A 10,974-nucleotide genomic window follows, 5' to 3' on the forward strand; every position below is an offset into this window, starting at 1 on the left:
AAGTCAAATTAACCATTGCACCAATGGTTAACATCTGAATTAGATACAAAGGAAGAGAACAAATAGTGACTGGATGCATGCTGCATTGCGTTCGAGGAGACGTGCAACACTGGTTGTGTCGTAGGAACGATGGGTTGTGACTCGGCTCCATTTCAATATCAAGTTAAAATCTCAACACCTCTTTTTCTCAATTACCCTCATTGACTGAGCTCCATATAACGCAGTTCAATTTCATTAATATTTTCTAGATCAAAAGTCGCTGCTATGTTATAGCATAGCTATATGCTATAACGTTATGTTATCGAATTCGAAAAGCAGACGATACATACGGGGAACTCGTGTTTACAATCAGTCAGTGTTCTACGTCATCAAGTTGACTATTCTGCCACATCATCACTAGGCCTATGTGTGTTGTTTCTTTAAATTAATTTGTATTTTATCAATATATTTGGTTGTGTTTATTTTTGGTAGCATCAAACAAATACATTTCGTTTACAATGCATGTGTGGAAATTCCCATTCTATAAATAGCGCTGAATTTAAAACGGGGAAGACGCATTCCAGAGAAAAGTAGTCCCGCGTGCTTAGTGCAGAGGAACTCCAGACGAATATTTTTTTTTTACTAAGAAACCAAAGGAATTTTTCATCAAATCAGCATCGTTGTTAAGTCATCACTTTAAACGTTATTAAATGATAGAAAAGCGAAGAATAAGGTTAATGTTCCGGGTACTGTATAAATGAATTCTAGTGCTAGTCTCTCTCTCTCTCTCTCTCTCTCTCTCTCTCTCTCTCTCTCTCTCGAATTAAGTATAAAAAATACACAAGTAGTATAATATAAATATCACAAAGCTGGTTGAGTACACTCGACCAGTTTCTCAACTTCTCCAATAGTGTATGAACATTGCTTAGTTACACACATATGTACCCACATATAAGCATAGCATAAGTATGAATTATCATTATACTTTTAGAATGCGTGCTTCCTTTACCTTCTATGCTGCGGTATTCCCACCCGCTTCCATTGTAATTATTTGCTTTTTCGCTTTCGCCCAAAAAAATTCTCAGGAGTCTACAATGCATCAGGCTCGGACTATACAGATATCCTACACAGATTGGATCGTTTGTGCAGCATTTAATGGCACATATTATGTGAGGCAAGCTCTCGAAAAAATTAAAGTAATATGAGGTATTCTGTGGAAGAACTCCATCAAATAACGGCTCTCTTTGATAACGCGCGCGATTTAGAGCTCCAGTGAGCTCAGTCTGCAAAATAATAATGAACGCCATGCTATTAAAAATAACTTTCCTTCCGTAGTCCACCATATTTATGCTTTCGAGAAAGGACACAAAATTTGGTGATGTTGCCTCAGTCACTTAAACCTCAAAGACTAAAACTAAGCTGCATAGCTGCTATTAACATATTTCCCAATACATGGATTTAAGAAAGAACTGTCCATGTTGCATCTATTATTGATGATGCAAAAGTGGAATCACAGGTCAATTTACATAGTCGACGAAGCTTCTTCTATTGCTTCAATTCAATCTTTTATTCCATACAAAGTGAGCTATATATATATATATATATATATATATATATATATATATATAATTACTTTTCGCAATGATCGATAAAAGTATAGGTAAAAAATAAAAAAGATACACGAAAACGTTTAGTAAACGTCTTCGTGTATCTTTTGTTATTTTATATATATATATATATATATATATATATATATATATATATATATATATATATATATATATATATAAAGCACTAAATAATCACAACTAGGTTCTGAAAATTTTCGCCCCCAGCCCGGGGTCGTCGTTGTGGCCGAGTGGACTTTCGCACTGGTTTGACAGTCTTGCTAGGCGGTGGGTGCCGTAGGTCGCTGGTTCAACCCCGGGCTGGGGCGAAAATTTTCAGTACCTAGTTGTGATGATTTAGTGCTTAATATATTTATTAATTGATTATCACATTATCGTTTACATCCTAGGGGTAAACGTAAGGTTGGGTGTTATAATTGTTTGTTTGTGCTTTATATATATATATATATATATATATATATATATATCAGGGCCGTAAATTACATGGAGGCGGAGGAGGCAGCTGCCTCCTCCAAGTTTTGAGCCAAAAAAAATTAAAATTTAAAGTTCATTAGAATTTATGTTGTTTCCAATAACTAAGAACATGATACCTCCCTTAAAAAGCATTCCAAATCTTTCTTTTAGAATGAGTTAGTCAAGTAACATCTTAGAAGGCCCTAGAATCAAGGATTTTGCACGAAACGTGTTCAGTGTGCACAAAATGTGCTCAGCGTCTGGGGGCCGCCCAGGACCCCGCCTAATTTCCTGCCTCCTCCAAATTGAAGGTTAATTTACGGTCCTGTATATAATATATATAAAAAGTACTATTAAATCTTAATTATTATTTAGTAAGTCGAATTAGTACTTTGTGTGTGTAGTGTTGCGTTACGTTGCTATGTCAGGTAAACACGACTGAAGAAGACCGGTAACACCAAATATTTCTACAAAGTGTTTAGAGATTTTTTTTTATTTTACCTCGTGAAAAAAGACACGTTATAAATAAATAATTCAAGAAGGTGTTCAGAGCGTATATATATATATATATATATATATATATATAAAAAAGCATTGAAAAGGTCACGACACTGTTGGTTATTTAAAACTCGAATTTTCCACGCAACCCGCGTCTTTATCAAGAGACATATATTACATAAACAAATAACACGCAAAAACGACAAGTATCGATAAACTACATTGATGACAAGAGTGATACACTGTTGTACTGAGTGATAAAAATGGTGGTTTCGTTGTAAAGCGTGTTTACTGACTATGGTTTAGAGAGTTTGTACCATGGTCGGGTCGGGATGAAAATAGAATTAATCTTGAAAATTACAGAAATCAGATAAATTTAGAGGGAACACTTACAAAACAATGTGATTATGGAGTAAAATGGTGGGAAGATAAAGATAAAGATAATGATATGAACTGATTAAGTTCAAAACAATATTAGGTAGGTCGTACCATTGATGATTCGGATATGGTGAACAGCGAAAAATAATGATTGCCAGAAGAACACGATCAAATAACAAACAAGGTCAATCTCAAGACACAGATCTAGCATTAAAATCAAAATCAACAATCAAATAGGTGAATGGGAGAGAAGTCTAAGGAAAAAGATACAGTATAATTTTTCAAGGTAATACACCTTTCAAGGTCAGACAAATTAAAGCCGCATTCTAGAAACCCCGACATCGCAACACAAAGAGTCATGCGAATCCGAACCTATGTGGATTTAGAATACTGTTTTACCATAGTTTTGAGGTCTTAAGATGATATATTAATAAAATACTCCTCTTCAATGTCAATTCATTTTTTCCTTTATTTTAAAAAGCCGCAATGTCGAGACTAGAATATGAAAGGGAGAGAGAGAGAAAGAGCTATATAAATTCATGTTGTAATGATTTCTTATGATGTTCTAACATAATTGGGAAGTATTGAAGGTCAAACAATAATCGCAATTTTGGGAATCCTCGTTATGGCTAAATAAAGGAACTCAAGGTTAAATAAAGGAACTCAAGGTCAGAGCCTTGAAACCGGGGAAACGAAGTGTATTTATATTAATCAAACAAAATAAGATATCTTATCGGGTGAAGTTTGGCGATTAGGCTATGGAAACTGATTTTAACTAGGGATTTATCCTGGATTCATGCGCGTGAAACCATTCAAATTATTCATTCCACCTGGACGGAATGATTTCAAACGGTGCATCCAGGATTTTTCTGTGCTTTCTCTCTCTCTCTCTCTCTCTCTCTCTCTCTCTCTCTATGCATTCGCTGAACACCTTGAAATATTTCCACCGTGTTACCGGTCTTCTTCAGTTCTGTTTATCATAGCAACATAACACAAGGGTAGGACTTCATTTGTCAAACCGGCGTACGCCGAATACGCCGCTTGACCTTTGGTTACCCGGCTTGTTGCTTCATTTGTCCGGGAAAGGTTCGCCGGCGTACGCCGATCTTCCCAGTTTAGAAAGATTCCACGCCGATTTTTCAAGAATGGCGGAAAGCTCACGGTAAGATGATGTTATGAGATGAAAAAATGTAGATATTTGTTAATAGATCGGCATGGTCATTGATTGAATGCATTGATTAAATAAATGTTCATTCGTACCTTTGATATAACGTTTAATTCCTCTATACTGCAAAACTTTGTTCATATGCGAAGTATACCGAGGTTGCACAATGCATTACTTATCATGCTGGCAGATAAAAAGAAATTGTTAAGAAACTACGAAAAAATCTGTATTTCGTTGTAACAACAACATGTTCATCCATGTTTGTTTCACGCCGGTTTACTTCATTTGCCAATTCGCCGTTTTACGCCGGTCAAATGAAGTCCGTCCAAGGCTATACACACAAAATTACTATGGCATCACAGTGAGTATTGCAATTGAAAAGTAATATATTGTTCGAAAAATATTTGAAAAAAGGTAAGAGTCTAATGATGAAAATTAACAATACCCATCCGGCCCCGTGGACACATCTTCATATATGAATTTTTATCAAAAAGCATTAAATAACTTTGACTGACATCTGCCCATCAATGCACTGACTTACCGTTTACAAACAAACGTCTGCATCATGAGCTTTGGAAACTCTGACGTTTTGGATATGAACCTTCTAAATTTTATTTTCACTGACGATGAGGACGATCACTTCCTGTAAACAATTACCTTGGATGATTAGATGAACCTACAGCAGTACAACCAGTGACTGAGACCCAACATGTCCAATCAGTGACTGAGACCCAAAATGTCCAACCAGTGACTGAGACCCAAAATGTCCAACCAGTGACTGGACTGAGACCTAAAATGTCCAACCAGTGACTGAGACCCCAAATTTCCAATCAGTGGAACAACATTAAGATAAAGCAGTGGAAATCATGATCATTAGATGTAATAAACACAAACAGTAAAAGAAATACATCAATCACACAATATTTTAATTTTGAATGTATTGATAAAAATAATTCAAGGGAATTGGAACTAATTCAAGGTAAAAATAGATCGGTAAAGTTGGCTACTAGTAACCAGCTACTAGTAACTGGCTACTTAAAAAGAGAAAAGTTGGCTACTAGTAGCCAGCTACTTGAACCAGGAAAAGTTAGCTACTAGTAGCCAGTTACTAGTAACCAGCTACTAAAAGTATGAAAAGTTAGCTACTCGTAGCCAGCTACTACAAAATATAAAAGTTATAATTACTGATAGCTCGCTACCAGATAAAGGTTAATGAGTTTGAAAATTATTATCTATCAGATTTATTTCTAAAGAGGACGTATGAAATTTCATGCTCAATTATCCCCAATTACATAACGTTGCAATGCAAAATACGAATAAACTTTTTCAACTGAGTGTTTACTTTAAAAGTGATACGGATTGAATTCAGACCTTCAATCGTTTGATATACCATCCATTTTGAGATATCTGCTACTTTTACAATTTGATTCGAGTTATCCTGAAATTTCAACATAAGTGTGAATACCGTAAGAAACTTTATGTTTATATTAGATATCTGACGAATTTACGACTATACATATGGCAAGAAGAGATAGATGGTGTTTTGGTACGCCACGAATTTTCAGATATCGCTCTTTAGGAAATCAGTTACTTATACATTTTGATTATCGGTACAATGAAATTTCAAGATCCGTGTGAATACCTTAAGGAACTCCGTGTTTATATCATATATTTAACTAACTTACAACGATAGGTATGGCGAGTAGTGATATTGGGTATCGTGATATGTCATCAATTTTCAGATATCACGCTTAAGGAAGTCAGCTACATATACCTTATGATGGCAAGTAAACTGAAATTTCAAGTTTTTCGCAAATATCTTAAGGAACTCTGAGTTTGTATTAGATATCTGACTAATTTACAATTATCAAAGTGAAGAAGAGTGATATTAGGTATCTTGACATGCCATAAACCAGATAGCATACTTAACGAAGTCAGCTACTTATATGTTTTGATTCCAGGTAACCTGAAATTTCAAGTTTTTCATAAATATCTTAAAGAACTCCTTGTTTGTATTAGATATCTGACTAATTTACAACTATCCATATGAAGTGGAATGGTATTAGGTATCTTGATATGACATCAATTTTCAGATATCACCCTTAAGGAAGTCAGTTACTTATACCTTTTGATTGCAGGTAACATGAAATTTTAAGTTTTGTACCAATATTTTAAGGAACTCTGAGTTTGTATTAGATATCTGACGAATTTACAATTATCAACGTGAAGAAGAGTGATATTAGGTATCTTGACATGCCATAAATTTCCAGATATCACGCTTAACCCTTTCTCTACCGTATCGGTCAATTTGACCGATGGCGCGTAAAAACAGGACTACGCAAAAGGAGTGCCTCTAAATCTTTGCCATTACGGCCATAAGATATATGATCTATATATCATATTTTTGGAAATTGTCTCTATTTTTTAAATATGTAAAAATCAATTGAGTAAGTAAAGCCATAAGATTAACAAAAGCATTTAAAGCAAAGGATGGCTTCGTCTAAATATGACGCAATGCTTTGTCGCAAGGTCATTTTCCCCCTCGATATGATTTTTTTTATTTCCCTAATGAATGCAATATTTTTTTATTTTTGAAAATCATATATTCCCTGCTTTCAGAAGATATAAAAATTATTTTTAATGCCTTGCAAAGTTATAAGAAAATAGCAATTGTTTGCACATGTACGTTTTCTTACGATTTTATTTTTCAATGTTTAAACAGATCGGCATTTTACCTATACTTATATATAGAAATAGGGAAAAGTAAATACAGCCGCTAAAAGTAGAGGAAATTTCCTTTTTGATGGGCCCTTATTCGTGTTATAATTCTCGGTAGTTTTTATATTACGATAAAATAAAATTGGGACATGCTGTGCGGTTTTCTTTAAAATTAACGACAAAACGTCGTCGCTGAAAGCAATCGACGCGCGTCGCACAATAAAGTGGTGAAAACTATTTGTATAGTCCTGTATTAGTAAATTCAGTACCTTTTGATACACTACAACAATATACATATATGTATGAAATAATCAGCCAGGTTATCTCTGCTTTTTTTTCAAAAGCTTAAAACCAGTATTGGTATAACAGTTACACAACCTACAAACACCTATTGAAAATGTTACATCGGCAAAGTAAATTTTTAAAAAAGATAAATAAACTACTTTAAATTCAGATATAAACGCTATATCTGTTTAGAATAGTAATAGTAATATTTTTTCCCTGCCAAAGAAAGAAAACAAAAAAGAATTTCGCATATAGCATATACACTTATTTTTCCGTGATCCGGATCGTGGGCCGCGCGGGGTTTTCTGAAGGTGTGCACGGGGAACACACGTGTTTCCGTTTCAACGAAAACAACACAGCTTCACTGTGATTGTCACAGCGAACGCTTGTATTTTACATCTTTAAAACGACCTGATGTCAGAAGAAGATGTCCTGGATCTCCTGTTGCAGGATGACCCAAACGATCATGCATTCAGTATAAACATGTACATGTAAGTTGATGTAGCCACATAGGCCGACTAGAAAGGAAAAAAAAATTGCGGTTTTGTCATGTTGTGAAAAATTCACGATTAATTAACCGCGATTTGATGCCATAATTTGTCGTTTCATGAAAGAAAATATTTATATTTTATTATATCTAAACCAAGTGAATAACACCCAATTGTTTAGTAAGAGCTGACATCTTTTAATCCGTCCTGGTCCGGCATTGATCAGTCTGATTACACCCCCCCCCCCCCCCCCCCCCCAGAATTATCTCCTTACCTGACGCGCGAGTGTAAGAAGTGGGTGGATTTAGTGTGCAATGAGAAGGGGGATGGGGTGGTTTTAATCAGACTGGGCATTCATGACCGCTGGTGAAAAGGCTATTTTTCCAAGATTTTTCCATGTTTATAAAAAATTATCTTTCTATGAAAAGAAATCACAATCTGTTAGAAAAACACATTTTACATTATTGTAATGATAGAATTTGTTATCATAATTTGAATTAATTTCTTCATATTAGAACAGAAATAAAAACAAAATGTGTGTTTGGGCCAAAATGGGGGGGGGGGGGTAACACCAATCAAAGTGATTATGACAGGCTAATGAAAAATCATATTGATTTCTCTTTTATCCAAATGCATGTATTTTATATACACTTAGTAGCTTATGACCATGAATTACATGTGATCCATACATGCTGGTATGGTATAAGCTGATGGGCATGTGTCTCCTTCTTGCCTAGATTTTTCTCTAATTTCGACTGAATCCACACCCCATCAGAGTAACATGCAAGAGGATTTAGACACTGTGTACCATGAAGAACCAATTCAATTCTACTTTTATATCTGGGGCCAATCACTTTCCCTCAGTTACAGTATTTTCGCTGGACCCTGTAGGTTTTAACCTGAATTTCTTCAGTATTTGCCCCCATGTATATGCTAGGCATAATGCTGACACCTACATGATGCATATCTTTTTTTCATTACACACTTTGCTACACTCGCAATGTATAATGAAATAGTCCATTCATTTCTAACACATGTATGCAATCCCTTACCAAATGTCACTTCAAATACAGGACACCTCTATCTTTAAATAAATTTGAGCTGTATTTAAGTGCGAACCTGTCCCTTGCTACCATGAAACTTATATTTTGTTTTAAAACATAAGCCAACAATTCTTAATTGTAATTTCTTTTCATCTTTAAAAAGGGTATTGACATCCCAATATTTAGTGGGAAGGTCCCAGGTATCGTCCGCTAGTGACAGTCTACTGGCAAAGCCAGACATGCATTGGAAGGATGTTGATGTGGAGGACACAGGGACACCTGATCCAAGAACTGTGGCATTTCATTCGGAGCGACAGCCTGGCATTCAGTTGGTATGACTCTTTGAGGTTGAATATAAGGTTAAATCCGTATACATTTGGTTAACATTCAAATGAACCCAGATAATACATTCACAAATGGAATCATGGCGTTATGATACACTGATATGCATGTACCATTTTACTGTTTTTTACTGCATTAATAGGTATCACATACATACAAAAAGAGACAAAACACGGGAAATCATTATATCATTATTCTGTTTCTAATTAAAAGGTATGACAAGTTTTCTAAATGCTGACAACTAAGGTATGGTGGCCAATACTGATTAATAATTATTTGCAATTTCCTTTCAGATATGGGACCCGTTTATTCAGAGAACTGAGATTTTATGAAGCTGTTTTGACAGAAGATTTAGTTTTCTCCATCTGTGTTGCCATCAACCATTATGCTGATATGGTCATATCTAGAGGGAAGGATCGTCATATGCTTCCCAAGGAAGTTCGCAGCCTCTCACTGAAGAGGATACTAGTTTAAAAAAAAACGATATTGTGACAGTGATTTCCAGTTTAAAACGAGTAATAAAATGCATAATAAAAATATTTCCTTTACCAAAATTAATTTGGCTGCACATCTAACACATTTATTAAATGTGTACTCAATTACCTCAGATGCAAGGTGAATATAAAATTTCATAATTAAATTTTCAGAGGGCCTTGATTATAGAAAACATTTACAGAGCTAATTGAGTATTCGAAAGCTCTGACAATACATTAGTATTAGGGCCCAGTATTAAGAAATCCCCCCCCCCCCCGATTTTTGTGCATTATCTTATACATGTCTGCTGTGAAGTTCCAGTCGATAGACATATATTGGTCAATGCATGCCCCTATCGGAACAACCCAGTATCAAGAATTGTATCTAGAAATACTTTTGTTAAATATGATGCAAGTTCATTTAAATCTAGTAATTGAAAGTAAGTGGGGATCCGGGTTAGAATATGTCCTCATTATCCCTTGCTTGTCGTAGAAGGCGATTAAATGGGGCGGTCCTTTGGATGAGACCGCAAAAACCGAGGTCCCATGTCACAGCAGGTGTGGCACGATAAAAATCCCTCCCTGCTCAGAGGCCATAAGCGCCGAGCATAGGCCTAAATTTTGCAGCCCTTCAAGGGTAGTGATGACGTCTCCATATGAGTGAAATATTCTCGAGAGGGATGTTAAATTATATTCAATCAATCAATCATTGGTATATGTTGAACTTGGGGAGAAAAACGGGAGTACTTTTTGATAACATTTGATAAGGTGTTGTTGCTTAGAAACCAAATATATTTGAATACAAAAAAATTATTTCTTTTAGATTAACAATAAACATCTTTGTTTTAATGTTGCAATACTTATTCTATTTAGTGGAACATAATGGCAAAACGTCATATTAGAAAATGATGGATATGTATATAAAGTACGAAATTTACATTTTATGACCTTTGACCTTAATTCTCTTCATCATATTTTTTGTTAAAAACCCTTTAAAATGATTAAGATCTATTTAAAGATTATATTTTTAAAATCATGTGACATTTACTAATCATCATGCAATGTAATTATGTTTAAATTGTGTCGAATGGATGCAGAAAGGCAAATTATGGTCAAAATTGTACTAAAAGTGTTGTTACTTAGCAACCAAAAATATTTGTTTTTAAATAAAATTGATGAATTTGATTGTGGTGTTTTGTAGTATTTTAAAAGGCACATCAGCTCATCCATTTAGAATTTCCTATTTTTGACTCTAATCTTGTAAGAGGGGTTGTAATATATATATTTCAGAGAAAAAAGATTGCAAAATTGTGCACTTATATGACCTTTGACCCCGTAGACCTCCTTGAGGTCATGGGATACCTTGACAAACTTTATAAGAAATTGTTCCCTGTCCAATTCCTAACAAAATTATATGTCGTATGTTTACCCCAAATCGTGATACACGCAGATTTAAATCGATGTAAAAATATTGTCATTTAGTCTTTAAAAACCTCTAAAATCTGCCGGTAGAGAAAGGGTTAA

General features: G+C 34.8%; 1 long non-coding RNA gene across 1 annotated transcript; it reads left to right on the forward strand.

The window, feature by feature from the left end:
• The first annotated feature begins 6,387 nt into the window (after positions 1–6,387).
• Positions 6,388–10,974, forward strand: LOC130047824 (uncharacterized). Its single transcript, XR_008796654.1, has 3 exons — positions 6,388–7,595; positions 8,799–8,967; positions 9,271–10,974. It is a non-coding gene; the product is annotated as an uncharacterized LOC130047824 (long non-coding RNA).

The sequence above is a fragment of the Ostrea edulis genome, chromosome 7 (assembly GCF_947568905.1).
Source record: "Ostrea edulis chromosome 7, xbOstEdul1.1, whole genome shotgun sequence".
Taxonomy (NCBI): Eukaryota; Metazoa; Mollusca; class Bivalvia; order Ostreida; family Ostreidae; genus Ostrea; species Ostrea edulis.